The 27,190-nt window shown below is 34.8% G+C and overlaps 1 long non-coding RNA gene across 3 annotated transcripts in view; it reads right to left on the reverse strand.

Annotated features, from left to right (window-relative positions):
* Positions 1 to 27,190, reverse strand: part of LOC141378836 (uncharacterized) — a 44,883-nt gene that overhangs the window by 10,266 nt on the left and 7,427 nt on the right. For all 3 annotated transcript variants that reach the window (XR_012394329.1, XR_012394330.1, XR_012394331.1), the window contains one exon: positions 12,935 to 13,082. This is a non-coding gene — a long non-coding RNA (uncharacterized lncRNA). The remainder of the gene's footprint in view (positions 1 to 12,934; positions 13,083 to 27,190) is intronic.

Here is a 27,190-nt window from a genome sequence, read left to right on the forward strand (position 1 = left end):
AATATGAACCACTGATCCAATCTGGCCAGTAGAACAAATCTTTAGCTTTGAACCCTGCCCCCTTCAACTGAAGATTTGCCAGCAAAATTCAATATTCTTCGAAATATTAAATGTTTTTCTTATATTTATAAAAACTCAGCACTGACATATTTTGGATTTTCAACATATCTTACTTGACTACACCAAAACAGTTGTGAGATGTCATATAAACATATTTCTAAGAAGTGCAATGTGTTTCTAGATGCATTATCATTCCTCAGATGCATTAGTGTATGGAATATGTCTTGGCACTCCAATGACAGCACACATTACAGGGAAGGCAGTCAGCAGGCTCTATCACCTCTAATGACTTCTCCATGCACAACAAAAGCTTGCTCATTACACTAATGTGCTTTATGGTGCACAAACTGCATGATATTATGACAAGACTAGTGGCCCTATTTCTACTTGTAAGCACAAATGAAACACAAGCTCCCACTGCTAAAATCAATTTACGTTTAATTAAATGGCCTGTCTTTTGCTTCGAAATGAAAGTGGCACTGTAGATTTTAGATGGATGCAACAATAACATTGTTCTGATAGGAAATTAATAAAGGAACAAACTAATGATTTGCTGTCAATTGTGTCTCGTTCGAGCCTTACTGATAGGTTTGGGGGTCGGGGGTTGGGGGGAAATTACATTTTGAACATTTTGTCAGACACTGGACTTAATTTGGTCTCCTACAGGCATTATTTCTATGCCGTACTAAAAGCCATCATTCAGGTGCAGAGGAAATCTGTCCTGGGGTGCAATATAATTACTCACACAAGCAGGCTGGAATTCCACCTGGAGACAGAACATATGCGATGTCTCCAGATGCCATCATTTAGCAAATAACTTGCTGCAAGACTCAAAACTATATATTCTGCAGACTATAAATGGAAGCAAACATCATGTTTCATTGTGAAATGTAGTTTGGGCTAACATTTAGATCTGAAACCACATGCTTTTAGCTGTCACAAATGGTGTTGCAGCTAATAATGGATCTAAATGCAACACGTTTACTTTTATTTAACACACCATCGAACATGCAGGAGAACAATTACAAGCACAAGTCAATAGACCCTTTTCACAAGTCGAGGATGATGTGTTTAATGGTCATCTTCTTAAATCAATGAAAGTTTTTAATATTTTGACTTTTTTTTTTCCAAAACATATGTACATTTAAAGCTATACCTTGTGTTATACACTACTGCATGGTCAAATGTTTGGGGTCAGTATGATTTTTAAATGTTTTAAAATAGGCTTATCCTGCTCACCTCTTACAACCTCTAATCATCATAGATTGCTGGAGAACATCAAATCCACACAAACTACAATCCTACCTCAATATGAACTACAAGTCTTGTCATGCAACACACACACCTGCTCCAAGTCTCCATTGATTACACTCCCACAACTGATGCTGTTCATGGACTGATTACACACACGCATATTCAGCTCACATTGATACTTTCACAGGTGAGTCTTGTTAAACTGAATTGTGAACATTTGCCTTTGCCTTGCTTTGCCGTGTTTTGACCCTCACCTTGTTTTTTTGTTTATTTACGTTGTTCTGCTGCCTGCCTTTTGACCATCGTTTACTGACCACAACTCTAGATTGCCTTCACACATCTGTTAAACCCTGTATTGACTGTTGCTCGTCTGACTATTTCTAATAAACATGCGTTTGGATCGGCACTCCCTTGTCCAGTGTCCCATTCACATTACATCACCAATGCTGCATTTATTTAACCAAAAATACAGTATAAATTGCAAAATTGTGAAATGTTATTGCATTATAAAATAACTGTTCAAAATTAGTTTATAATTTAATTTAATAATTTATTTGAGTGATTTTTATGATTATTTTCAGCTTCATTACTAGTCACATAATCCTTCAGAAATCACTCTTATTATCATGATTATTATTATTATTAATTTTATCATTATTAATAGTGATGGTAATAAAAGAAATAATGACAGGAGTAATACTTTCATTTGAAAATGCATACAATCAATAATAAATAAATATTTAATAAATATGTATTGAACAATTTTTTTTTTTTTTACATTTAATAAATGCCACCTTGATAAACAGAATCATTTTCTTAAAATAATAGTAAAAAAAAATTACCCCAAACTTTTGACTGGTAGTGTTTAATCTTTGCATCAAATAAGTAAAAGCAAGATGTTTTTAATGAAGTGTCTATGGACAGGACGGTACATTAAACATTGTTCTCTTTTCTGGCTACCCTTAATAGTTTCACACATTTTGTTTCTGTTTTCTAAAAGTGGTGATAACACTATCATAAAGTCTTTCTTTTGTAATTTAAGAGAATTTGAATGCAAAAAAAAAATATTTGTGGTACTCTTACATTCACTGATCTCTTGGTTTACACAACTATGTTGACTTCTGTTGCTGAGAAAACCGGAAATGTCAAAAGTGTTTACACCACATCAAGAGCTGAACCAAATTGAGAGCATAAAGGAAATAACCAAACAGATTAAAGGTGCAGTAGGTGATTGTCCTCAGAAACATTCTTGTTGTGCTGGTTAAAAGTCTCTTCACATTCCAGTATTAATCTATAAAGTAAATGATCAAAATGTATTTATATGTATTTTTATATTCTGGGTAAGGCATAAGACTAAAAAAAATGTTCATCCAATCAAAAATTGTCTGGCCGATAATTCCTACAATTCTGAGCCCAAACTTTCTGTCCGCAAATGTAGATTTGTACAACTGCACACTTCTATTGACACAGATTCATCATTTATGCGTGCACATGTGCCACAGTTACGTGCCACGGTTTCAACAAATGCTGAAACTTTTAAAAATCTTGAATATTGGAGTTATGCTGGAGGAAGGATAACACCATGGGTGTAGTATTTCATTAGACAGGTAATATTATGTTTTAAAAGTATTTTAGTCACGCAAAGCTGATGTTGTTAAGAATGGGCTATATATAAATATAGAAGTGTTGTTCAGCCCCTGAAATCTTCCAGTGAAAAATTGATGTGACTATTTTAAATTTTATAAGGGACCTTTTACAACATCGATAATGTAGAATTTTTTATTTACTTTAACAACAAAACATCAGTAAACAGCACTATTCCACCTTGCCTGCTTTATGAGGTCAAGTTGGTTTTATATTCACATTGGTTTATTTTTTAACAATGGCAACCTGTGGTGCGCTCCCTGTAGTGTCTGGTACTCTCAATATTCAGTCTGAAATAGCATGCAAGTATGGCTTAGTAATAAGTGTAATTACTGCATGCCGCTGACCAACCACTAAGCATACAGTAGTCATCTTAGGACAAAGCGCGTGAAAGAGTGAGACTGATTTCTTCTTTTGTGGCCGCTTTGCTGCCCCTATTGGTCTCTGTTCAAGTAGGACGAAGGACAAATTCTTGAGACTTACTTTGCACTACAGTGATGATGGTTTTAAGATGCATCAGGGATGCCTTGAGACAGCATATTTTGCATTACAATATAATTATTATTATTTACATTAAAATATTTGTTCACAGAAGATACGCGGAATGCTTAAATATTATTTACAGGATATCCAAGAGAATATTATATTCTTTAGAAGGGATACTGCTTATTATTTTCTACTTTTAATATGAAAAACACAGAAAAACATTTATTTTGTTCAAAAGTGAAAGTTATTAAGGCAAAATGTGCTTTTATTTCAGTTTCAGTCAACGTTGATGTTCAATAAATAATCATAGATAGTAAATAGTGTGTGTTTACATCAATTATTTTAAAATCAAGGAATTTACCCTTCATTCAGTAACAACTTGTAATATGTGTACAAAACTTATCAGTGAACTATAAGGGCTAAAAATAAAATAAATAAATAAAACATCATAATTGTAATCGAGTTATAATGTTTAATTAATCAAAAGTTTGATTTTAGGCTAAATCACCCAGCCCTACGATTATGTTACACTTCTGCTTTTGATATATATATATATATATATTGGACCATTCTAGAAATCCATCAAATGTTTCAGTTGGGAAGAGAAACCAACAGGCACAACTTCACAAACATAAGCCAAACAAAAATGTAAAGATTCACTAAACTAAACTAAATTCTCTAAATCTTGGTTTCATGAATGTTACTTAGTTGCGATACCTGACATCAGAGTAGCCAAGTTCTGGCTAGGCTGGGTCTAGCAACAAGGCTGGGTCATCTCTGACTCAAGCAATCAAATTTAATGACTTTAATAAGAAGACAAATGCAGGTTGCATTATTTTACGTCCGAAACCAAAGTGGACATTCTTAAGTGCACTCAATAAATCCCACAATGCATTTCAATAGTGATTGTACACCCAATGTACACTCAAAGACTACAGAATAGTCTTAATGCACTGTCTGACCCCATGCACCTAATGAATTCTGCATCTGACCACAAGATAATCTTGTAATCTCAAACACTGTTAATGTTTATATTATATTTTATTATTACTCAAATTTACTCACTCATTTACTTTAAGTGGACTATGTTAGTGCACTAATAGTGAATATGAGGGTTTAGTGGGTGATTTTTGATACAGCTTAAACCTTTAGCATATTTGGTTGCCAGTACCTACATTTTTAAAAGTTAATTAAGCTAAATTAATTATTGCTAAATCTAGTTTTCACTCCTGTGTATACTGAACTTTATGTGTACATAACAAGGTGTAAAAGTTTAAATGACAAAATGATTTAGCTACTACAAGTACACACACAGTGCTGCTTTTCAGCAAAATTTCACACATAGCACACAAAGAAAACACACGCGACTATGGCTAATACCTCAGGGTACAGCTTTGTACTCTTAAACCTCATGATAATACCTCTGCCAAAAAGCAACAGCACCCTTGGGAAACATCTTGATTATAAAGATACCACAGTGGCATTTGAAGGCTTAGCAGATGTTGACTGAGAAAATGTCAGCCGATGTTCTTTTTTTCCGGTTTGGCGGTTCTGGCTATTAATAGAGAATCAGTATCTATTCTGTGTTCAAACCATACACACTTGCAAACACACGCACAGCAAGACCTCTACTATCTATTTTTACTTCGGTATCAATAGAGAGGCCAGCATGTGCTTTTAAACTTCAGTGGCACTGCAGCAAGAGGGTTTCAAAAATAGAGCCTTCAACACATACAGTGATACCCTACTTGGATTAAACACAATACAAATTATGCAGTCTCATGTTTTATCTGTAGTTGACAAACTATTTTCCTTTCCATATGCACCAGATTCTTTCTTATAAGCACCTCATAGTTCTTGTTAAACATTGTGTAAATCTGAGTGTGTTCCAAACAGGTGTGTGGGCTGGACAATTCCTATATAGGACACACTATCCCCCACCTTCTAATGCAATCCCATGGCAATTAATTTTTTATTTTTTTAATTGGCTATATGGACAACTAGTGTTTTTCAGCCACTAATAAATGTCTGGTAAATGGTAAAGTCACTGTTTTAAATTTCAAAAGGTTCCTTTTAAAGAAATGAGCGTGTAATATAATTAAAATATAATCAGTTAAATAGACTTAAGCCTTCATTTAGATGTTCAGGTGTTAAACAAGATGAAAGACTGTTTAAATGCAAGCGCCACCAGGAGCAGCAGGCAAGCACAGAAACTCTATTGAAGATACTGTTGTAGAATTAATTTCCATATTATAAGGCATGATGCAGTGAATTAATGTATTGAATTGAACTAATGCAATGAAATTATGATGAATTTAATGCAGTCCTTTATGTATTGTCTAAGACCCATTTTATAATGTCTATCAATTAGGCAGTGAAGGTAATTGATTTGTAAATGGCACCTGTGATGGAAACCACCTTTTGTAAGTTGTTTGGACAGAACTGTGTGTAGGTATAGTGTGTCCACAGTCATATTGGGGTAATATAAAGACAATAAGTCTATTTTTTTCTGACATCAATATGAGGCCACATTTTGAGGCCCATCACAACATAACATGGGAGTGCGATTTCCCCGTCCACCGAATTGATTGACAGACGCGTATTAACATGTCTCCATAGTAAAATGTACAATCATAACAACAAGACAGAACATGCGCAAAGCAATCGGGATTAAACAATTTGTTCAGCTTGCTAGGATTATCACTCATCATCAAATGTGATCAAGAATGAGTTTTGCAAGTTTGATACTTTTTTTTTTTTAAAGAGCATGTTTATAGTGAATAACAGCGATTTTACTGTTTATACTTCATCACCACAGCTGCAGGTCAGTACAATTATAAAAGAAAAGCTTCAGTCCCTGTTTGTGGATGTTAAATCAGGTTTATTTTGTACAGTATCATAACTGTTATCCATACAGTAGTGAATATCAATGGTATCCTGTCACATCTGTGTGCAAAAACAGTGCAAAGTCAACGGCCACGCTGTATGTATGTGGGTTTGCTGTGTGTGTGTGTGTGCTTGAAATTTTGACATTGTGTGTGACTCACCATTGCGGAAGGGCTTGAATTAACTCAACAACAAATGCATCAAGTACTCTTTGGTAAAGTTCTTACTGTGGTATTTCTCACAAACGTTACATGAAATCTGCTTCATTCATGTCTGTCTGTCCAGATCTTAAAAGTCCATGTGCATAAACCTAATTCAAAGGCTATTTGGTGTTAATTGAAAGAATCTCATTTGCACAATTTAGTACAATTTGCTCATCCCCTAATTAGGGTTGGTGGTGGGGTTCGGGGGCATGCCTACTTAAAAAAAAAAAAAAAAAAAAAAAAAAAAGTTTTCCTACAATTTGCTTGAATTGGTGCAAACTAGCCACTTTTCTGTCATTCATTCATTTTCATTTCGGCTTAGTCCCTTTATTAATCTGGGGTCGCCACAGCGGAATGAACCGCCAGCTTATTTAGCATATGTTTTACGCAGCGGATGCCCTTCCGGCTGGAACCCATCACTGGGAAACACCCATACACTCTCATTCACACACATACACTACGATCAATTTAGCTTACCCGATTCACCTATAGCAAATGTCTTTGGACTTGTGGGTGAAACCGGAGCACCCGGGGGAAGCCCACACGAACACTGGGAGAACATGCAAACTCCACGCAGATATGCCAACTGACCCAGCAGAGGCTCGACCTTCTTGCTGTGAGGCGACAGCGCTAACCTGCACCACTGCACCACTGAACTGCCCAGCCACTTTACTAACAAATGTAAAAATAAATACCATTCTCATGTGAGACTGGGTTGTGATCTAAGTGAAAAATATTAGGCTTGTCATAGCATTTATTCAATGCAACCCTCTGCAGATTTGAAAAGTTTCTCTGCTGTGCACACTTTTTCAGGCCGCTGTTGACTGACTTATTTACTGATATACTGGCCCAGCCTCCTCCTTCCCTAAACCAAATTAAACCCAGAGCTTAATTTGGAGCACATTGAATCCGGCACTACTGAAATCTGATTCTCATTCTACCGAACCATTCTTTACCGGACTTAAACCCTATCATCATAGTCAACACTGCTCTGCGTATCAAGTTTGCCAACATACGCAATAAGCCACTGGACAAAGTGGTAACATCGGGTCAGCTAATAAGCTAGTAAGCACGAAGAGGAACAACGTCATATCGCCCCGTAACATTCGTTTTAAAGATGAAATGCAGCCATAAGTACTTCTGGCTACATAATTCGCAATCTCCAGAAATGTATACAGGGGGACATGTTGATCCAGTACTATACTTTGTCTACATGCCCCTAGAGGTCCATGTGTTCCTCTATGCCTTAGTTCTCCCTCACATGTTCTGGTATACTTAACTCAGCCTGTTATTGTTTCTCTGTCTCTCACTCCTTTTTTGAATCTGTACACTAAGCTTGCCTTGCGTTTCCTAGACCACCTGATCTGTGCCTAGTAAGACTTTTGTTTTTCCTGTTGTCTACTGCCTTGTTTTGTTTTCTTTTATGTTAATTTCCCTATTTTAACAATCTGACAATAACCTAAGTTTACTGTTTTTGCTAAGTGTGAATTATTTTATTAATAAATATATGTCTCACAATAAGTGTTTTGCCCCCGTGGTTTAGTGGTACATCTGTCCAGTCATTACACAGGGCATCTGGGTTTAAGCTTCAGAGGAAAGAACGACGTTAAACATTCACATGCTCAAATGGCTTCAGTAGTGGTCTAGGTGTTATGAGGTAAGAGTTCAGTGGTTCAGTAAACTAGAACAAATTGCTCTCTAACTGCTTCGCTGGAAGGTCCCACCATGCTTGTTGACTCAAAACCAAACCTGCAGCTTTATTTCTGGGAAAAAAAATATAAATCCACACACTTGGTGCAGGCAAGCCAACTGCATCAGGAAGGCCTCTGCCTATTGGAGTCAAACAAAACAAAACTGAAAGGTGTCTGTAGAGTGACAAGTGATCTCCTGCAGGTGCAGTTTGATGCCACAAGACGAGATAGACAAGTTTAGCCATTGTATATGTGGTAATGAAAACATTTAGTCATCTTTAAGTGACAGAGGGGAAAAGAGCACTGTGAATAGTACAAATGTTTGTAAGTCATTTTTTGTGTGTTTGACAAAGGAGGGACAGGTCATGGTGCCACATATAATCCTCACAATCTTCTGTTTTGATGAAATCTGAAGTTATTAGATACAGTATGTAGTATTAGTTTTTGATTTTCAAATCCCTCTGTTCAAGTTATTAATTTAACTGCTCTAGTCAAGAGGAAGAAGCATTATTTTTAGCAGACATTCCCACTGGAGGCAAACAAACAACATAACAAACCAGCAGCAGTAACAACTGACACATATTTCAATTAAGGCTGTGAATCAGTTCAGTACAAACAGTATGTTGTAATATCTATAAATGGTTTACCACACGTTTAAATGAAAATAAATGCAATTATTATCACAATTGCAAGAATTAACAGGATTGAAGTAAACGGTTTAAAAGAGATGATTTAGATAAAAGTTGAACATATGGAAAATATATATTTGTTTCTACTTTCTACCTTATCTCCTTTTAAAAGTATAGTTTAACTGGATTTAAATTGGAATAAATTGTGAAGTTTACTAGTCATTTCTCACCTGACTGAACAAAGAAATACACACATTTTTTAGAGAATAAATAATCAATAAATGCACATTTGTAACATCCACTTAATCCAAACTTTACACAACCAAGTAATTAGAATTAAGTAATAGCAGTTTTTGTGATTTAATTCTGCATCCTATTTAAAAGTTAAATTTTTAAAGTTAATTTCATTTAACTTTGAACCGCCAACTTATCCAGCAAGTTTTTACGCAGCTGATGCCCTTCCAGCCACAACCCATCTCTGGGAAACATCCACACACACACTCATACACTACGGACAATTTAGCCTATACCAATTCATAACCTGTACCGCATGTCTTTGGACTGTGGGGGAAACCGAAGCACCTGGAGGAATCCCACGCGAAGGCAGGGAGAACATGCAAACTCCACACAGAAACACCAACTGAGCCAAGGTTCGAACCAGCGACCCAGCAACCTTCTTGCTGTGAGGCGACACGACAGCACTACCTACTGTGCCACTGCCTCGCCTAAATTTCAAAGTAATTTTACAAAACATTTAAATCTGTTTATAAATATAAAACTAAGGGCGTAGGTTTAGCATAGACAGAGAGGATGCGTCCCCACCAAATATTAGCTTGTCCTCACTAGTTTAATTCACTTGAAAAAAAAATAATCACGCTGTCAATATTAACCTAGCCATGCAGAACAGGTTAAATCAATTAGCTGTTTTTCAATATGCCTTCTTCAGCGATCTTGTGTCCTCGTGTTCTTATGTTACGTCATCATCAACTGCTAAAGTTCAGTTCTAAAACACAAGAGAACAAAGGACGCATGAAATTTCCCAAATGTGTTCTTGGTATCGAGGATGCGTTGATGCAGACTTCAGCTAGACTTATTATTAAAGTTCGGTGATATAACTTATTTACTTCAAGATTTTCCCTAAATGAAACATTAAAAGTAAACATTAATATGAAAATCTTAATAAAGGAATTGACACATTAAGGGTGTTTATTTGCTGAAATTAGTTTTAAAATCTGTTTTATTTATATTGTGCAGCATATATTTGTAAGGTCTTTATGCAGAGTGTATATTTTGAAAAGAGGAAAAACAATAAATTGTTGTGTGAATGCTGTAATGTTTAAATAATTTTCCATTAAAATGCATGAAGGTCATGTGACCATATGGAAGAACGCAGCATCTCATGTCTCAGAGGACGTGTTCTCTGTTTTTGTGTTCTCCAGAGTTCGTTCTTCCAAGGTGACCTGGCAAGTCCGTTCTCTGCATTCTTGGAATTAAGAAACAGCCAATCTCTCCTAGAGTTGCACTGCCCCCAAACACATATGAACATTGTGATTGGCCGTGCCTTTGCCTGCTGCCATGTGAGAGGCTGTAGCTGCATTCAGATACAGGCAACGCCAAAAATGCTCAGGGGAATTTCTCGTACAAGAATAAGGAATGTGAGGTGTGTTACACACACAAGTGAGTATGGCGGCAACAAAAAATTGGTGGACATAAGGAGCTTTTTTCAACAAAAAGTATAACTGGCCAGCACATTCAACTTTCCTCAGTCTAAATTAGACCATTTGAATAAGAAAAAATTCAAACGTAATAATAATAACAGTTCAACTTTTCGTCCACTTTTCGAACCACCCAAACTCTTGGCTACAGGCCTGACTATTTAACTTAACTTAATAAATTGTATGAAGAAAGGATTAATTTATATTAATACTTTATTTTAATAGCAGTTAAATAATTAACAGCAATATATATATATATATATATATATATATATATATATATATATATATATATATATATATATATATATATATATATATATATATATATATATATAAATATTAACAACATACTTAGGCCTACATGCCAATTTGCACATAACAATTGCATAAATACCTCTGTATATAATATACCTGTACATGCAAATAGACAACTTGACAAGTGTTTTCACTACTTACTTCTATTTTTAAAATATATTTATTATTATCTGTTTTTAGTCCTGTCTCTGTAATTCTGTTGCACTGTAGAAGCTCTGTCACGAAAACAAATTCCTTGTATGTGTGAACATACCTGGCAATAAAGCTCTTTATCTGATTCTGATTATTATCATTATTTTTACTATATATTTTTTTGCTATTTTAGTTATTTCAGTCAGCAGTATGCATAAAAACTGAAAGTATTGTATATAAACTTCAAACAATGTTTTTTTTTTCCATAATGAAATGTGAAGTTAAAGGTTTGTAGATCCTGCACACCACAAATTCAAGAATCGAAATCCCATCCCATCATCCAAACCCAGAAACTAATTACTTGTCCCGATTTAATCTTTGACGTTCATAAGGCTTCTAAACTGTTCTCAAAATGGCATCCTTCAAAGCCCAGCGCCTCTTTCCTAATGCCCAGTCCCTCACAGGACTTCCCTAATCCACATATTCACACAACATTTGTATTATGGCCACAGAAGTGACACAGAATTAGCATCATTAGCTCTGCACTTTCTCACGAAATATGATTTTGTGCTTTGATTTTTAATTTTTTTTCTGAGCAGCGAAAGTCTGAAATAGCACTTTATGATTAAAAGATTTGGTAAATTAAACTTCAGTGAGATGAAAAGCTGGTAGGAAAAGACCTGCGCTGAGCCGTCACGTTAGCGATTTAATAGCTTTGCCATACTGCGAGTGTTGGATCAGCCCCCAGTTTTAAATTTCACTGGGTAAATAATCCCTTTAATTAAACCTTCCCACCCAGGCATTTTAAAGCTGGCAACTAGAAATAAACAGACATGCTATCAAATATCTCCACAGAGAGGCCTGCACATAATCTTTTACGTGTTATTTTGCCACTGGGAGTGACTGAAGTTTTCCCTTTGTTTATATCTGCAAATAATTTGCAAGAGAATGTTTGGAACATCATTAAGGGGATATAGATACAGTAATGCCTTTAGTTGTTATGCAATTATATAATTATTTTAGGTGTAACAAGTTGAAATAAACAATTTTTTTTTTTCAGTGTAGTAAAGTGTAGTAAGTTATTTTGCTGTGATTAGATAAAATGACTAAAATTGGTCAATGTTGAAGGGTCGTGTCTGTTATGCGGTGCCTTCTAAAATGTTAAATAATGCATATGAATATGCTCATGTCGTAATGTCTATGAATTATATACCTGACTTTCAGATGGGCTGTGATACAGCTTGGGTACTTATATGTAAAGGAATTTAAATATTTATACGACCACATGAAAAGGCCTGATATAAAGGAGCTAAAGGTTGATCGAAAATTCAATAAAAACAGTTTGAGTTTTTTATGTTTCATCCCATGAATTTCTTTGTTTCGCCATTTCTTTTGTAATTGTGAAAATTAATAGTAATTTATGCATATGTTCTTTATAACATATGCATGTCTTAGTGTCCCACCAGTGATGATTTACAGTCATATCGTACTGCTACAAGTGTGATAACGCCATAAAGAAAAATCAAACACGGAAAGTCTAAAAATCTTTTTGTATGAGGAACTATTTTCTTATGCTATTTATTTATATCTGCAGCTGACATTAGAACAGCAGAAACCATTGCTACTTAGCACACGTCACTTTAGAACTAGTATTTGAATGATTGTCTAGCGTAATATCTAAAGTGATGACAAATCAGGTGATTTTGCTGACATTTTAAGGTTATAAGGCTGAACGGCATGAAATGCCACCAGTCTGACCTTTCCCAGTATTTCTCTGTTGCAATCGGGATATCACATAATTAACCCAGAAAAGGCCAAAGCAGAGCAAACACTACCAGAAACACTACCAGACTATGACATAAATACAGCACTACAACATACAAAAGGGAGAGAGATCGACTCAGAAAGCCACTTACCTGTTTTATAATGATTTGATCGGCTGTAGTTTGAAATTACGTTGAGTTTTTCTCCTCTAAGGGTTTATGTGGTTTTCTTGTGGTGGAGCGTCAGCCATCTTTGCTCTGCTCAGTATGACAGGCTGATGGATGTCGACTCTCTGTATCGCTGAAATTATAAATATTTAAAATAAGCACTATCCTTATAAATAAACTGCATAGTTGCAATCTAAACAACTTCTGTCTCACCTAAAAAGCCTCAAAAGTACATTATGTTGTCTAACATCTGCAATATTTGTCTAACTGTGGTGAGTTTATTAAACTGCTGTAATACAAAAGGGTGAGGAGGCTGTACAAGTGCGTAATACACATAATTCATCAATAGTTTAACAAAAATAATGAATGAATGAATGAATGAATGAATGAATGAATGAATGAATGAATGAATGAGTACATAGATTAAAACAAAATAGAAATCCACTCAAACCAAATTGACCAAAATTAATTAAAACTATGGACATGACATACAGAAAATTCCTAGTACATTTTACGAGTAACACTTTAAAAAGATATATTTCACCAATTGTAAATTTTTTTGTTATTAAATTTAATTATTAAATTATATCATTTTCATGTTCAATGAGTTGATCAAACAAATTCAAATAAATTCAATTAAATTCAATTAAATAAAATAAATTACAAATATTATGAAAGCATGAACTACTACACAACAAAAATAAATTATTTCTCCAAAATAATTCTTTCACCCAAGTGTGGAAACCAACACAAAACAAAACAAAACAAAACTGTGTTTTAGTCCTGGCATAATGTATAGAGAGTTGTTTTTAAGTGTGATTTTACAGCTGAGAAGAGACAAAATGCCATAGCCTCCTTTCCAAAGAGCCTGTGTTGTTTCTACGTTTACCACCACAGACAGCCAAATACACAGCGTGTTTATAAATTCAGAGTGTTTCACTCTGGAAAACACTGATATACTGAGTTGGAGTTGAAAAGCTGCTGACAGTGATGTAGTTTTCAGGCTGGATGAGGATAGCGGTGTGGAGACAGAGAGCTGAGACACTTTTTAATTCATCACAAACACACTGACAGAGAGAAGAGACACACTGACGGCCACACAGTCACGCCACACTGTTTTACTTACAGTTTTTTTACAATTGTTTTGCCACAAATTTTAGAACACTGATGTAAATTTTCAAAACTTTAGACACAAAAATAAACAGTCAAGACAAACTCTCCAGTGTCCAAAACTCTACATGCTGCATTCATTTCCTTAAAGAAGTTTTGCATTTGCAGGATCATTAGTTCACATAATCCTTTTATCATACAAATACTACAGGAATATTACTTTAAATCACCAGCACACATTGTTTCAATAAACAATCATTAACAAATATTAACTATTGTTGTTTAAAATGTATGCTACAGCTTTCATTATGGTTTATATCTAAGTGTAGAGGGAATAGTAGAGACAGTTGTATCACTATCCTGAAACTTTCATCATCTAGAAATGTAACATTGTACATCAGTTTCCATGCATCCAGAGTAATGCAACAGTTATTTATTATTCAACTATCAGTTGATAGTTACATCAAGTTAATCAAATGAATACTCATTAATTAGTTTAGTTACTTAGTTATTTCAGAAGCTGTTTGAGTTACAATTTAAAATGGGATCAATTTGATGTTTAATTGTATTATATTAAAAAGGTAATTTTAGTTCAATGAACAAAGTCTCTTTGACTTGTGTATATTGTATACAAGCATTTAAAAAAAGAGTTAATATTTTTTTTATGCAAAAATGAGCAATTTTTGCAATGGTTGTAAATTTTGTGTCTAGATTTTGAAAATTGACTAAAGTTTGTGATTGTAAAACACAGTATACACAACTAAGAAGAGCAATTAGGAAGTGCTATTAAGCAAACTAAAAAAACTTTCCTAAAAATGTCACATTTATTCATTCATTCATTCATTCATTCATTCATTCATTCATTCATTCATTCATTCTCCTTTTGGCTTAGTCCTTTTATTAATCTGGGGTAGCTTCAGCGGAATGAGCTGCCAACTTATCCAGCATGTGTTTTACACAGCGGATGCTGTTTTCCCAGCATCACTGGGAAACATCCATACACACTCATTCACACACTACGGACAATTTAGCTTATTCAATTGACTTGTACCACATCTTTGGACTTGTTGGGGAAACCGGAGCACCCTGAGGAAACCCACGCCAACTCGTTAGAACATGCAAACTCCACACAGAAATGTCAGACTTGAACCAGTGACCTTCTTGCTGTGAGGCGACAGCGCTACCCAGTGCGCCACCACATCATGTCACATTCATATAAAGAATAAATTCAGAGGGTATTTATAGACAATAAAATCAAAAATTTAAAACTGTTTTTTTTTTTTTTTTAACCAAAAATGTATATTAATGTATATTCAACACAGTGGCTCAGTGGTTAGCTCTGTCACCTCAAAGCAAGAACGTTGCTGATTCGAGTCCTTGCTGGGCCTTGTGGGCGGTGGGCCTTTCTGTGTGGAGTTTGCATGTTTTTCCCATGTTGCGTGGGTTTCCTTCAGGTGCTACATATGCTGGAATACAGCAGTTCATTCCACTGTGGCGACCTCTGAAATAGAACCTAAGCCGAAGCAAAATGAATGACTGAATGAATGAATGAACTGAATGAGAGAAAAATAGGTGTTAAAGAGTAAATAAACGTCATTACAACTGCTAATAATAATTGTTTTTATTCATTCATTTTCTTTTCGGCTTAGTCCCTTTTTTAATCCGGGGTCGCCACATCGGAATGAACCGCCAACTTATCCAACTCATGTTTTACACAGCGGATGCCCTTCCAGCTGTAACCCATCTCTAAGAAACATATATACACACTAATTCACACTCATACAAGCCTACCCAATTCACCGGTACCGCATGTCTTTAGACTGTGGGGGAAACCGGAGCACCCGGAGGAAACCCACATGAACGCGGGGACAACATGTAAACTCCATACAGAAACACCAACTGACCCAGCAACAAACCAGCTCAAACCAGCAACCCTCTTGCTGTGAGGCGACAGCACTACATACTGTGCCACCGCATCGCCTGTTTTTATTATTATTATTATTATTATTATTATTAACATTATTATTAAAAAATAGATTACAGTCTAATAGTATAATTGTAATTTATTAACTTTAACTACTAGCACTAAATGCCTATAATACTATGTATGTTCTGTATAGTGATCCAAGATTTAGAGTTGATTTTGAGGTTAAATTTAGTAGCAGGATTGGATTAGGGTTAAGATTAAGGAATAGTTTTTGCTTTTAAGGGTACTTGGGCTTCGTTTAGGGGTAAAGTTAACATTGTAACTAGTGATAATTAAACCAAGTACTTTAAATATAATTACAGTTGACAGAGTACATTTACAGTATATAAGTATACTTCATCAAACAGTTAAGTACATTAAGGCCTGCTAATATAAAATGTCATTTCATAAAGCGTTTCACAATAAAGTTCATAACCCTTTCTAAACAAAGTTTGTTAGACAATATATACTGTAGCTTGTTTTTGAAATGTATTTTGATAGTTTGCATTTTTGGCATTTCACACACACACCCAATTGGCTCATATCCTGTGCAGCTCTAAAGAAGGAAAAGGCTCCTTGATTTCATTTGTCTTTTAAAACAATGCAAGCCAAGCATGTACTCGGCCTTTTGTCATGGCAGCGCCTCGGCTCTCATTCAACCAGTGACATTCTGGAGATATTTATAAATGTTAAACAGGTCTCTCTGTGGAGACAATCCGGGACGCTGCCATTCAAATAGGGTAAATGTGTCCTCAGAGAGACTTATTGAAAATTTTAAAGGCATAAAGTCGTTTCTGTTTTACATGAGAATATACAATATGGCTAAATGTAATGGTGCGTTCATGTGTCCTTAAACTGATAAAAATGAAAGTCTGTTTACACTGCAGCAAGTTTTACTGGAGTATCAAAGGGTAAATATGACATTCTATAAATCATACTATAAATCTTATCTTAATAGACACAATTGCTTTTTACTGGTCTTAAAATGTCAACTGTAGAGTTGAGGATAAAACAAATGTCACCCGTAAAATAAAATAAATAGTTGTGTTTAAAAAAACAACTAGTATCTAATCAGTAAGTACCAATAATGAATACATATATTTAGGTACAAGTGTAAACTCTATTCTGATCTAATAAGTATTGACTAGTACAGTGTGTTATGAATAAATAGTGGTATTTAATAAAAACTATTTAATATGTTTGAGTAACTAATAGTTTTCCAATACTGGGCTGTGGCTGGAAGGGCATCCATTGCATAAAACATATACTGGAATAATTGGTTCATTTAGCTGTGGCGGCCCCTAGTTAATAAAGAACTAGGCCAAAGGAAAATGAATGAATGAATGAATGAATGAATGAATGAATGAATGAATGAATGATCATCTAATAAATAAGTACTTGTACCTATTTATTTAGAACTAAAATATGTACTACAACTGGAAGACAGTCATAAATTAAATGTTGCCAGATCTTTGCAGAAGAATTTGACATTTGTTGCTAATAACTATACTGATAAGCTGAATTAATTACTAAAATAATTACTAGCAGTATGTAATTAACAAGACCTAGTATCTAATAAATAAAAAAGTAATACCTTATAAAAAGGGTAACACCTTACAATAAGATTGTTTGATAAGAATGAGAGGCAAAAGACGTTCCAACTAGGTACTAGTAAGGTGTACCTAATAAAGTGGCCGGTAAGTGTACTTGTAAATGTTAGATGAACAGCCCCAACACAACGGACAGCTTTTAGCTTATTACATTCTTCAGCAGGAACACTTCTCAGCCATCCCCACTCTTCCACTATCAATTCCGACTGCACCCACTTCCATTAAACACTCATAAAGCTAGAGTACAAAAAGGCAAGAAGCAAATTAAAATTCAAAAAGTATTAGCTGCTCAAGTATAGGCAATTTTGGATGCAGCCATAAACTACACAGTTGACTGCAGTGAATAAGTGCATAGTGTGTTAGTACAGAGCAGGGCACAGAAGTCAATTGGTAAAGACCTCCAAACTCTATCTAGCCTTTCAAATGAGCTATTAGAGTGTGTAGAGAGCTTCCAAACCTTAATTCATCAACTGTAATTTAGCAGTGGAAACGTGATAAATTACAACAGAGATTGAGAGCCAGGACTTCTTGTCCAACATCAGTGCCTGACCTGAAACCTGCACTTTTAAATCAATGGTCAAAAACTCCCATAAACACTTTCCAGAAGAGTTGAAGCTATTATAGCTATTATTTTTTACGTTAAAGGGTAAAGTGCATTTCCAAAGGTTGTTTGAAATTATTATTTATTTTTGAATACTGCTAGGTGACACAAACACATTCATCACATTCATCTTTAAAGGTTGGCCTTCTCACGTGGGGGTTTGCATGATCTAATTTACAGTGCTTAATAGTGAAGTAATGTCAGTGCTGTTGAGGTTCAATCATGCATGCATAGTACTATACATGCAAGTGAATATAAAGCGAAGAGCACGGGTGCACTGTCGTAGCGATGGTGAGCGTTTAGGGACCGTTTGAAAGCACTTACCATATTTATGTTATGAATTATTCATGTGCTGCATTCCCTCAGATGCACATATGCCAAATACCTAGAGGCAAATTCAGCTATATTAAAGCAAAACCAGGAGCCAGTAACTTGTGTCTTACCAGACAATTGATTGACTGGGTATTTATGTTGATACATTATTTTAGACTATAATAGAGTTATAAATGGAGGCATTTATTTCATTACAGTCTGGACTTTGACTTCTTATGCCTATACCAATGCTGCACTGTCAAATAAAAAATACAGTACAGAAAAATAGATTATAGATGCAATATCTATTTAATAGACAAAAACATATGCTGGATAAGTTGGTGGTTCATTCCACTGTGGCGACCCTTGATTAATAAAGAGACTAAGCCAAAATAAATGAATGAATGACTGAATGAGTTACTATTAATTACTAAATTAATAACAATATTATTACTATTGAAAATAGCTGTTTTGTTAATATGTTTTTTTTCCTGTAACTCCTGTAATTAAAATGATGGGCAATTATGTAATTTTTAGAAACAATTATTATTATTTGTGCTGTTTTTTTTATTTTGTGCAAATTTATTTTGAAGTATTATTTATGGAATATAAAGCTCAAAAGTGAACATTTGTTGGCAGCATGAATCATTTTTACAATTTAATCTTCACTTTTGAATCACGTAAACACATCAGGGGTGAAGATGTATATTTACTCATTTGAGTATAAATATGATCAACCTAGTTTAAATATAATTAACTCAGGCTCATGGTGAAAATGTACCGCTATATACATTTCTGGAGAGTGCCAAATACGTCCCAGGAGCTACAGTATGTTTTTTTTTTTTTTTTTTTTTTGCAGTTTTTGTTTTCGCGAATCACCGTGTGAGGTCACTGTTTACACTTTTTCAGATCTCAAATATTGCTCGTGAGAGCCATTTGCGCTTGCTCTTTTCACATAAATCCCCAGAGGCCACTGTCGACTGACTCACCGATCGACTGACTCACTATTGGCTCTAAACCTGACCAAAAGTGTTTTCAAAAGCACAGATTGACCCGCCCACCCATTTCCCTAAACCCAACAGTTTTAAAAAGCAATCCAGAAAAAGAAAAGCCCTCACCTGATTTTTTACCATGTACCACATTCTCACCCTTTTATTTACGTGTTTATTTTATTTTTTGGCTTTAGTTTTTGTCTTACTCGCTTTCTCTTCTTCCAGTTTTTCTGTTTCTTTTCCGCTTTAACTATTTTTAAAGGTAGATTTACTGATACAAAATATGGCAAATTATGTCATTAATAAAATACATATACAATAAAATACTTATGTATTTACATATGTTTATATATAACCCACACAAACATGAGAACATGCAAACTCCACAGAAATGCCAACTGGCTAAGCCAGAACTCGAACCAGCAACGTTTTTGCTGTGAGGTGACAGTGCTGCTAACCATTAAGCTACCGTGCCTAATATTATTATCATTTTTATTATTAGTATCATAACATTAGATAAAATCAATAAATACAGGAAGTTGCTAACACCTAAAGCATTAACTAATTGACAACAAATAGAGCCTCATTATTATGCTATAATCTTGCTTTTCCCTGTTTTAAATCAATGCACAAAAGCAGATATTTTTGAAAAAACTTTCACATGGCGTACCAACAGACATAAGCAACAAGCAACAGGATGTCTCATTAAAATTCAGCAGCAGTTTCTCGTTGATATACACACAGCAATAAAGGCCCGGGTAATGGAAAGTAAGACACATTAACACTGAACTGATAACATTTTCTGGCACGTTGAGAAATGCAGGGAGCAGTTTCCACCCCCTTCCCACTAAAATACATCTAGTGGCACTAAAGCAGCTGTTTGTGAAAGGCTGGATGTGCGATTCTGCCTGCTCATTGCACAGCTTGTGGCTCTAGAGCAAAGCAGCTCAAGCGTTTCCTTCCTGAGGGGAGATGAAAAAGCTATGCTCTCATCTTTCCCTTTTGTAAAGGTTCTTCTGCAGATGTCTAATGATGTCTAATGAAAGCTGTGTCTTACAAAGTACAGGTTACCAGCTCAAGACAGGCAGTACAATAGGGTCGAGATGGGATTGGATATTGGCTTTGACAGATTGATTAATTTCAAGCCCTACAAAAAAAAAAAAAAAAAAAAAAAAATTATACATATATATATATATATATATATATATATATATATATATATATATATATATATATATATATACACAAACAAAAAATGCACCTACAGGAGAAGACAAAATTATTAGTCCTCTTGTGAACGTTCAAATAATTCCCAAGAGATATACTTAACTGAGAAAGTTTTTTTTTCCACTGAAAGAATTTTTCCCCATTATCTATATCTTTATCTTATCACTCTTTTTTATTTTGGCTAAAACTGTTAAGGTTAAAACTATTAGGCACCTTAAGAAATTATTATTTTTTGATGGACTACAGAATCATATTTGTCCAATGAACTACCAGATTAAACTAACTTGCATAAAATAATTAACCTAATTAACCTAGTTAAGCATTTAAATTTAACTTAAGCTGGATACTGTTATCTTGCAAAATAGCTAAAAGTGCATGTATTGTTATTATGGCAAAGACAAAAATAATTGTAATAAGAAATTAGCTATTAAATGAATAATAATGTGTGGAAAAAATCTCTTTATTACACCTGGGCACTTGGGAAACATTTTAAAAAGAATATATATATATTTTTTTTTTAGAAGAGCCAATAATTGTGACTTGAAATGTATATTTACTGCAGTTTTCAGTGTATACAGTGAATAAAGACAAGCATTGACTGCATCCTTATTTCCTTAGAAAACTATTTATATTTGTAAAGGTGATGTTGACTTGAAATGTTCACCATGATGTCAACCAAAGTAATTTACGCATACAAAGAAAACTCATTAATTCATTCATTTTCTTGTCGGCTTAGTCCCTTTATTAATCCGGGGAAGCCACAGAAGAATGAACCACCAACTTCCAGCACATTTTTACGCAGCGGATGGCCTTCCAGCCGCAACCCATTTCTGGGAAACATCCACACACACATACACTCATACACTATGGACAATTTAGCCTAACCAATTCAACTGAACCGCATGTCTTTGGACTGTGGGGGAAACCGGAGCACCCGGAGGAAACCCAAGCGAGCGGAGCGAGAACATGCAAACACCATACAGAAACGCCAACTGAGCCGAGGCTCGAACCAGCGACCCAGCTACCTTCTTGCTGTGAGGCGACAGCACTACCTACTGCGCCACTGCGTTGCCTTACAAAGAAAACTAAAATAAATATTTAGTTTAGAAAGGAAGTTATGTATAATAAAAAGAAATGACACAAGGAAACAGTATTGAACACATGAAGAAAGGGAAGTGTAGAAAGGCATGGAAAGCTCAGACAGCAACTGAAATCTCATTCATTTTCCTTTGGCTTAGCTCCTTTATTAATCAGAGGTTGCCATAGTGGAATGAACCGACAACTTATCTAGGATACATTTTACCCAGCGGATGCCCTTCCACCTGCAACCCAGTACTGGGAAACCAACTGAAATCTCCCATTAAAAAACAACAGCAACAACTCTGCCTCTCAGTGTAAATGGATATTCCGTTTCATGACCTACATTACCAGATAATGAAGAGGAAATTAGGGTGGACATTTCACTAAGACAATGATCACAAACACAGCAAAGCAAACTCTCAATTGGCTTTAGAAAAGAAAATAAAGCTATAGAATGGCCCAGCCAACCACCTGACCTGAATCCATAAGAAAATAAAAACTAAAGATCAAATTTTAAACAAAAAAAACTCACAAAACTACCAAGATTATAAGACTTTGTTATACAGTATGGGTTAAAATCACATCTGATCAATGCATGTGACACTCATCATAAAAAAAAAAGCTTTTGTACAAAGCATTAAATACATTTCAGCAATTCAGTTCTATGGCTTTGCATTGTTATTGCACTTAACAATTTTCAGATTTTTATTTGTTTTATTTGTATGTTTGCATTGTTGGGTTTTTACCTCAATCTGGGTCAATTTCATGTCAACAGCTTCATCAGAAATATATTTACCATGCCATACTCCATTCTTATTTTAACCAATGTATATATACAGCAGTCAACATTTGATGTAGGGCAAAGAATGCATGTTATTCAATAGTTTTAGGACAACTTCGATGAAAGTTGATGATTCTCTTCTAATGTTGACCACTGTAGTGTATATGATTTTGTAGTATAGATAATATTTTTAAGAAGACATGTTTCTGCATGGTTCCTAACACAATATTTGTTATTACATGAAATCAGTTCTACCAAAGGTCATTATCTGATTAGTGCAATCTAATGCATATTTACATGTTTGCATTATGGTTATCTAAATATGCACAGATTTTTCTACATATCGTTCTTGCTCAGCATACAGTTCCAATGATAATGGCATGTTTTTTTTTTTTTTTTTTTTTCTCAAATGCATTTTATTTCTTTATTTCTTTATTGTCCGTTGTGTTTAGTGTGGGTGGTGTGTTATTTTCAAATGTGATAAAGCATTAACCTTTTATCATCACTTATCTGACATTCAATTATCAGCTAAATTGCCACAATACATCAATGAATCACATGAATAACAACCGGTAAGGACTATACATATACAGACACACCAAATTAATAAATAAGGAGCAGCTGATATAAATCAACCCCGTACTAAGCTATCACAGAAACAAACAAATACATGCTTTGAAACCATGTAAACAAAAAAGTTAAAGACATGAAACATTACTACAACTTTGTGGCAATGAAAAAGGTTGTCCCTTCAAAATTATTTTAATTAAATAAGCTTTTCATTGATGTATGATCTGTTAGGATTGGTTGAGATACAAGTATTAAAAAAAAAAAAAACTGAAATCCGAGGGTTAAAAAAAAAAAAAAAACTAAATTGAGAAAAATGCCTTTAAAACTGTCTAAATGCTTAGTAATGCACATTGGTAATCATAAATTTTACCCCCTTTTCAAGATTAAGGATGAGCCTTTGGTCTCCAGAATGTGTCTGTAAAGTTTCAGCTCAAAACATTCATCAGATTATTTATTATACCTTTTAGAATGATGACACTTTCTGCTTTAAACAATCTGTAGCTGTTTTTGTTGCCTGTGCCTTTAATGCTAGTTCTCCCCGCCAAACCGTTCCAATATGCCTGTCAGAGTGTGCCTCAATCTCCACCTTGGCTACGTCAGAAAAACAACACATTGATAGACATGAAGGAAGCAATCTCATGTAACGTTTGTGAGAAATACTACAGTAAGTTTGAACAGTTTGCATGCAAATGTGACAGGATCCACTTAAAAATCTACTTCTGTAAAGATGTTAATGTCTAAAATAAATTAGACTTAATGTCCACAAACTGGGTTTGAAGCATTTTCTTTTATAATTGTACTGACACCCGTCTGTGGTGATAAAGTAAAAATGGTAAAATTGCTGTAATTCATTACAAACATGCCCTGTTTTAAAATCGTTTTAAACTAGTAAAACTCCTTCTTGATCACATTTGATGATTGATGATCACAGAGAGCTGAACAGATCTTTTATTATTGGTTGCATTGCCATTTATGTCTTGATGATATGATTATACATGTCACTACGGAGATGTGTTAATACGTGGCTGTCAATCAAATCGGTGGGCATTGAAACCGCACTCCTATGTCATCTTGCAGTGGGACTCAAAATAGGAAAGGGGTTTTGATCCTATATTAACATAAAGAAGATAAAAAAAGAGGCTTTTTTTTTTCTTTTTATCACCCCAATATAACTGTGCACACACTATACCTGAACACAATCCTGTCAAAACAGCTTACAAAAGAAAATTTTCATCATAGGTGCCCTTTAATGTATTTGACGTAGGACATTTAAAAAATGTATTTATGGAAGATGACCTTTACTCAATATTCCAATGATTGTTAGCACAAATGAAAAATCAATAATGTTGACCTATATAATAATCCAAAATATAATCATGCAACATACTGTAGGACTGGTTTTATGATCCAGGGTAACACCCACAGTATGTGTAACACAAGCATACAGCTATTGCTGTTAAAAATATTGTTGTTTTTTTCCCTAAGCATCTTGAAACAATCAGTAAATTGCAGTGATTTTAAGATGCTTCAAAAAGCTATACTGACCTTTTAGTTTTTGTTTTGGTCAAAAAAGAACATTAGAGTACATTATACAAGAAAATAAATTTTTAGGGGGCAGCATTTAGTGGTCTGTTTTAAGAACAGGTCAAACATTCATTTGAAGATCAGTCTGCTACTGAAATGGGATTAAAGGGATAGTTCACAAAAAAATGAAAATTTACTGACTATTTCCTAACCTTGAGGTGGTTTTACACCTTCTGTTGAAGACAAGAGGAGGCATTTTGAAGAATGTTAGAAATCTGTAACCGTCAACCTCCATATAGGAAAAATAGAAACTAAGGAAGTCAGTGGTTAGATTTTTCCAACATTTTTTTCTACTGTAAATGTCTTCTTTTGTGTTCCCCAGAAGAAAGAAACAGGTTTAAGTTTTGGGTAAGCTATCCTTTTCAATCCCATCATTCATGGTTCAAAGTGAGCAATTCGTTGGATGGTTCCTTAAGAAAATCCGTCCAGCTGAATAATTGAAGTGTCTGAAAAGCATGAATATGCAAGAAGGGAATCAAAATGTCTGAATGTCTCTCCTCCATCAGCCTCCTCTGGGAGTAAACAGCACATCTGGGCCACAGTGGAAGATTCAGTCATCATACAGCACTAAAGATCTCTGCCTCAGCATGAAGGGTATTACTAAAACTTAATGGAATAAAATAAAACTCAATCAAACGTGCTAATGAGCTCATAACAAGTATGTGCCACGTGTTGCAAGAGACAAGAAAAAACTATGATCTCATATGTGTCAGTATAGTCAAAAACACTCAGAAATGAACAATAATGTTTGTCATGTCTGTAATTGAAGAGTTCAGATGCAAAAACCTCTAATTGCCATCTTAATTTTTTTCTAAAATTAGCATAACATGTTTATGTTAGGTTATAAAAGAACCTATCCTTTGCAGATGGCACTTTTGGCAGATTTAGGCACTGCAGGCTACATACTGCTCACGAGGCTGCGAGACAATAAATAAGAAGAGCGGAGCTATGGCAAAATAATGGATAAAAAGAGTTAGGCTATGGTCAAATAATTAAATAAATGAAAAAAAGTGTGACTGCTGCTTTCTCCGTTCGCCATGCTGGAGAGAAATAGTCTGCGCAAATGAAGCGCAGAGTTGGTGTCATTGACTACAGCTCTCATCTGATTGGCTGAACGGTACGAGTTACCCTGCCTCTGGCAGGAAAGTCTCAAAAATACACACACACGTATTCAGGGGGAGTCGTACGTGAAAGAGGATTTGCACGTTCTCATTCAGGATAAACTCGCAAGTTTTAAACATACAAAACTTTTTGTACACTCTTATACATTTGCAAATGGTGTTTTGCATTTGTGAAACATATTTTATGAAAATGTATTTTTATTTTGAGCACGTGAAATTTTTTTGTGAATATAAATAAATATTTTACGCACATGAATTTGATTTTATGCACGTGAATTTGGCTACGCATGTGTACATCGTGTCTTTTGCGTGAATTTCTTTTGAGACTAAACTGATTCCATACACACCTGCTTCCAATCAGAGCAAGTTGGATCTGTTGCTGTTGATAGAGCATCCAGACTTTATTAAGAGGCAGAGCAGCAAAGCACAGAGAGAGTCCCTGTTTTCGCTATCCCAGTGATATAGTGTGATATTTAAAACGTGAACTTGTGGGATTATAGCGTGAATAAGAGTGACGTGTAACTTTAAGTGAACCGTAAGCCATGTAGGGAGATGGGTGTCGATTTATTTTGGGTTTATCCCTTAAGTTTTCTTACGTTTTGGGTTTAGTCAGGGAGTGGGGTAAGAGCATTGTCATTGATTTGAGTTTTTTATATTAGGAAATATAGGACTTCTTGTCTATTAAGGAAGATTTAGTTTTGTTTGTTATTTTTATTTTGTGTATAATTTTTTGTTGTGTTACCTTTTCTATGAACCCCTAGAAAGGAGGCTAAATGTAAAAGGAGGGACACGTGTAAGTGATGGAAAATATGTGTCTTTCCAGGTGAAAATATGTAATCTTTTCAGGATGATGCAAGTGCACCAGGACTCTCGCAACGAGAACTGACCAATCAGCTTTATACTTTGTATTGAATACACACATTTTAGTGGACTAATTATCTCAGACAAACAAAAAAACACCCAAACACTGCAGTGGTTTTTAATTTTCTCCATAAGTAAAACCTGTATCAGCGTTGGAGCAATGTTTTGTCTGCTTGTCGTTCTCTGAGAAAACAGTTGATGGTAATCTAGCAATGTTTCAGGTAGGGGCATGTTGTACAGATCACATATAGGGAACTGCTGACCTAAACCCTTCTCTTAACTCAACCAATAATGTTTTTGAAAAGCAAGCGTATAAGTAAAAAAAAAAAATAATTCACTGTGAACACATAGTTTTACCTTGATTGTTTACCTACAACATCATACAAAGTGAGGTACTGAACAAAATGACCATGCCAGAAAAGTTGT

Source organism: Danio rerio, chromosome 18 (genome assembly GCF_049306965.1).
Source record: "Danio rerio strain Tuebingen ecotype United States chromosome 18, GRCz12tu, whole genome shotgun sequence".
Lineage (NCBI taxonomy): Eukaryota > Metazoa > Chordata > Actinopteri > Cypriniformes > Danionidae > Danio > Danio rerio.